This window comes from Cupressus sempervirens, chromosome 4, assembly GCF_028749045.1.
Source record: "Cupressus sempervirens isolate cs-2001-9-10 chromosome 4, ASM2874904v1, whole genome shotgun sequence".
Taxonomy (NCBI): domain Eukaryota; kingdom Viridiplantae; phylum Streptophyta; class Pinopsida; order Cupressales; family Cupressaceae; genus Cupressus; species Cupressus sempervirens.
Window position 1 is genome coordinate 706,943,444 of NC_143121.1, and position 6,000 is coordinate 706,949,443.

Here is a 6,000-nt window from a genome sequence, read left to right on the forward strand (position 1 = left end):
AATTATAATAACCTTGTGGACAATTCACACATAATTATAAATGTGAATATTAATGAAGTCCACTAAATAATTTATAACAACTTTTGCATAATGATAACAAGAATGATAAAACCTTATGAAAAAACTATCTCTTAATTGTTAACATTTTTTAACAAAATCATAATATGAAAACAATTTTCTCATAGACCTAAATGTGAATGAGAGAAACCTTACTACAAAATAATGAGTAAAGCCTCCTCGATAATTTATGAATAAAGCCTCCTCGATAATTTAAGACAATTTTTACATAATCATACATGAGAATGATACTTTCACATAAAATTTGGATGATCTTGATCCGAGGAGGTAGTTTCCACATGGTCATAACTATGAATGAGAGTAAGGTATAGATAATTCCACATAGTGATATATATTCCACTATCAAAGGATCATTGGCCATAATTTATATGTTACGTGAGTTTCAAATATTGTCCACAACCCTTTTGAGTGGCCAAAAGGTTCAAGCACTCAAATAGAATGGTAACAAGTATCTTAGTTTCTATAGGAAAATGCTTGGAGAGGTAGGATTAGAGAAATTAAAGAATGACTTGAAGGAATCCTATGGATTTGAAGAAATTAAAACAAGCAAGGCAAGGAAGCTCTAATGAAATTTGTTGAAGGGTTTGACAAAAGAGAGAGGTATGGATTAGTCAAGTGTTATTGTGAAATAATAGAAGATTTATACAAGAAACTGAGAGAAGAAAAATGGTACATTGTAAATAAGCAAGGAAAAAGTACTTAAAGGAATAAATGGACACACATATTGGGAATATTTTTCAGCAAAATGCTTATTCAATCAAGATTGGGACCATGAAATATATGATGGGAAACCAAAAGGGAAGGAAAAATCAAGGGAAACAAGCACATGAAAGAAAGAGCACAAGAAGGATCTACCAACTCTAGGGTTAATATGATCATATGATAATATTTAAAATATTATTGTCAAAATTAATTCTTGTCATTCTCCAAAGGAAGTAGAAGTAATGTAATAAAGACACATAAGAATCATAATAAGAGTCTTTTTGGGTGGCATCATGGAGATTGAAAGGAATATGGAACTAATATTTTTCATCATCCCAAGTAGATAACACAAAGGAACACTTATCAATAATGGCACATGTAAACCACAACATGTATAGAAGAAGTACAACTTTTGTGAATCTTTTATCATCTTGCTCCAATAGAGCAACAAGGGTTGTTTGAAGAAATCTAAACATGACATAACACAAGAAGCACATCATAGGGGAAGCACATTACAATGAGAAAACACACACACAAAAAAAAACCATCATGCAAGAGGAGATAATCAAGCATGTTTCTTGGCCCCCTTCCCCCAATCTTGGTCTATAATGTTTGGGAAGATGGGAAAATTAAAAGAGGAGAAACATCAAGTAGTGAAGATGGAATAGTAACTAGTTTCAAAAATGGAACATGTTGTGAATATAGGTCACTATATTCGTTACAAGGATGAGATAACTATTGTGAAAGTTACATATATATTTTGAGAAGCATGTTCCTAGGCTTAATCTCGATGCTTGTGACAATGATCATGAGAATGATGGTTACATTTAGTTTTGTTAGATATTGGGTTGGGATATGATCAATAGATACCATGTCCTTTTATTTTTTAGGAGGAAGAATAGAAGGAAACACACTAGGTTGAGAGATAGCAAGAGGATTGGGTGTATAAGAAATAAGAGGTGGAAAAAAAGCATATAAAGGAAGAATATGTGGTCTAAGAAGTCCACATCTAGGATCATCTTTAGGTTTACTAATTTCACATATCTTTCATATCTGGAAAGACTTATGTGATCAAAATAGATAATTAGGACATGTTTGAGATTATTGAGGTATATAATTCTAAAAGTGGCTGTGTAATTAAGTATTTACTTATTACACTATACTTAAGTTTACTTAGGTTAATGCATTATTTTATTATTTATTTGTTAGTCACCTATGAGTATGTGTACTCTTGTGAGTTGTCATGTTGACAACATAGGAGTTCGCACCTCTTTTATGCACATGGTGTCTACATCTCCACTTGAGATACACCTTGTCATGCTTATCTGCTCATCTACAATGAAGGATAAGACATGTGCTTATTTGTCATGCTTATCTTATCTCCTAGCTCTTTCTAGAACCATTCTAGATGCATCTTAGAGGCCTTTGTCTACAAGCACTCCTAGTGTGTATGGACAAAGAACATTGAATAGCAATAAATCAATTTTGGATATTGTTATTATGATCATACCTTGTTGGTCTGTTGTTGTGCTTGTGCTTGAGTTCCTTGATTTTGGGTGATTTTTCCCTAAGGAAAATTCTTATTTGGTATCATAGCTATACCAAATTCTTACTTGGTATCATAGCTATACCAAATTCTTACATAGTATTAGAGCTTGGAGAATTCCTCTTCATATAGTCATTCAAGATCATCTTGTTGCTTCAACACCTCGACCTAGATCCAAAGCATCATAGTCATTGGGAGCATCTAGAGCCAAAGTGGACCTCACCATTGCATCTAGATGTCAATTCGATGAAAATTGACTATAAATTCACTTATGCTAGGCCAAAGTCAATTTTGAGGCTGATTTTTTTTGCAAACCAACACCTGAAGGCCCCATTTGCAAGTTAGGTATGATCATTATTTAGATCTACAATTTTATTTTCAAATCGAATTTATTTTTCTTTGCATTTTTTGTCTACTCTTTCATGGAAATTTTAAGAATTTTTTCTTCCCTTCAGGCCTACAAAGAAACTTTTTTTTGCATAGGCATTGAACAGTGACACCCTGACCCTACACAAAATATTTCCTACTGTCATCTGCAAAATATTCCAATTCAATGGCAGCATTTTACAAATTTTAGCATATTCCAACTACGAACTGCACATATACTGGCACCAGAATATTCCACATACGACCATGTCAACAACCACAATGGTCTTGCCCATATCGATGGTCTGTTTTTTATTGAATACTCATGTGGCTTTCATTTTAAACAATTTTGAAAATTAACATGGGGTCAATGTGGGATAATTCTTATCCCCCTTGGCACTGATTTTTTTAAACTTCCCACTGCCTTATAATCCTGACACTGTAGATTAGTCACTCTGGCAATGTTAAAGTTTTTGTCCACCATTGTTTTGAACTTTTGGGCCCCACCAAATGTCCACGTGTTGGCCTCTATAGTTGCAACCCCTATACACATGGACCAATCTGCATTTAACAACTTGACTGCATTATGTAAGCCGCAAAGCTGACTCAGCACCCAATCAAAAAGTCAAATTAGTGTCCACACAAGCAGCTACGTTAGCATTTTTGTACCATCCTTACAGTACCTTGCTGACATCATTAGTACATCTTGGCTACGTCATCTAGGGAGGCTGAATTTTTGCTGGTGTCAGCATCTTACTATCTTAAATTTGACGATTGTTTGACTATCAATTTTAACCTCACATTTTGCTACCCAGACCCCTCCCCATATTCAATTTTGATTTGATAGTCTGGCTTTGGGAGGTCATATCTCAGTCATCCAAACTCCAAATCAGGTGCAATTTTTTTGATTTTGGGTATAATTTCCTAAACTCTTCAGTGATGCTATTATTTTCTAGATTTGGTGTACATAATTATAAAAAATTATATCTTTGGCGACTGAACCTTTCTGATCCTACATTTTGCAACTCGAAATGCTCCGTACAGGCTCATTTGTACTCAAAAACAAGTTCCATTTTTTTTTAAAGTGCTTAATTTTTCATCTACTTTCTAGATCTACAATCAGATTATAGGGTTGTGTGGATAGCAATGTCACTTTCAGACTTAGGGCCTTTTCTACATCATATTGCTTTGATTACTTTTCAAAATTGTTGTACATCTAAGCTATAGTGCTTAGTGCTAGATTTAGGCCTCATAGGCAGTTGTAACTAGCAAAATTAGAAGTCCACCTTGTACATTTTGACAAGTGGTCTACCTATAAAGCACCAAATCATACACTAGGGGGGGTGGTTGATTTCTTTTATTGCATTTTGGGGGGTACATTGATTAGTACATCATGGAAGAGGAAGATTTAATTACCTTGACACCAAAAAACTATCAACAGTGGAGTCAATTGATTCTCACTTGTCTTAGTCAGCATAATGCATTGTCATATGCGAGAGGACTTACATACAATGAGGACACAAGTTCCATCATTTTTCGTACCCTCTTTCTCTATATGGATATGGAGGTTATGGATTCACTTGATGACATGATGTCAAATGATTTATATGATATTTGGATCTATCTTTGGGAGCTTTATGGAGACCCACACATTCCTCCATTCCCAAAAGATCTTTTACCTCTAGTTGCAGTTTCATCCTTTCCAAATGAGATCACACCTCCTAATGCTCCTGTTGCTTCTATTGATCTAGTTCTAGCCATAGATGCTTTGGATTCAGTGCATCAAGAAACACTATTTCTTCCTACTTTAGCTTCATGAGATGACTTCCTTCCAAACATTTTAGTTTTGTTTGTGGAGTCTCACCTTGAAGATGTGGGAGACATCATCAATGGTATTTATCTTCTCTTTTTTGAGGTGAATACTTCATCCATTTCCATAGTGATAGATTCGTGTACTTTAGCACAACAAGGTACACCTTGTCTTCTAGTTCCAACATTGGATGACTTCTTGACATATGTTGGAAGTTTGTTCGTGAGTCCCACATAACAGATTTGGGAGACATTCTTGATGATAAACATATTCTCTTTGATGAAGAAGATCATTCTCCAGTTGTTGTGAGGGCTCACTCTAACCCTCATGTCCATTCTCTACATGATTGGTCTTCACAAGTTGATGTGATTGTGGATCCTTATGTACAATAGTTGCAGGAGGTCTCTTTATTATTTGAGGAGATAGATGATTCTTTGGGACATGTTCTACATGCATCCTTGCTAGATCTATACTGCTTCTCGATAGTATTGGAAGGGGCAACCATTAGTATCAACATAGGGATAGTTGAGCAATTTTTAGAGATTCCTTTTATCATTGAGATTCTTTCTACACACAGGGAAAGAATCTCACATGTACCTCTGCCATTGTTTCTTCCAAAGGGGAGAAACATTATTTAGCAGTCATGGATCAACTTCTACATTGGAGTATTTCTCACTGATAGGCACACTACATTTAGGGTGGGGGGGGGGGGAGGGGAGGGGGGACTACCTTGTCTCCTTCTTCTTCTCTTTTATGGAGGGAATTTTTCCTCTTAAGGGGTTTTGTCCTTCTACTTCTCTTTTGCATATACTTGATGTATGTTGTAATGGGGGGGTCTTGATTACTCCATCCATCCATACATCTTTTCATCTCTCTTTTTGGGGGAGGTTTTTTCCCATGAGGGTTTTCCTCTTTCTCCACTTTATGAGAGATTGCATTGCTTTTGTACATGGGTACCTAACATGGCCTTGTAACTGGGACCCATTATGCATTTCATCCTAGTTTTTTTGTGAGCTTAAGTGCATTCCCCTAAGTTGCACTTAAGGGGGGGTGTTGGCATAATTAAGCATTTACTTATTACACTTTACTTAATTTTACTTAGGTTAATGCATTATTTTATTATTTATTTGTTAGTCACCTAGGAGTATGCGTACTCTTGTGAGTTGTCATGTTGACAACACAAGAGTTCACACCTCTTTTATGCACCTGGTGTCTACAACATCTCCACTTGAGATACACCTTGTCATGCTTATCCTCTCATCTACAATGAAGGATAAGACATGTGCTTAGTTTTCATGCTTATCTTATCTCCTGGCTCTTTCTAGAACCATTCTAGATGCATCTTATGACCTTTATATATAAGCACTCCTAGTGTGTATGGAAAAAGAACATTGAATAGAAATAAATCAATTTTAGATATTGTTATTCTGATCATACCTTGTTGATCTATTGTTGTGCTTGTGCTTGAGTTCCTTGATATTGGGTAATTTTGCCATAA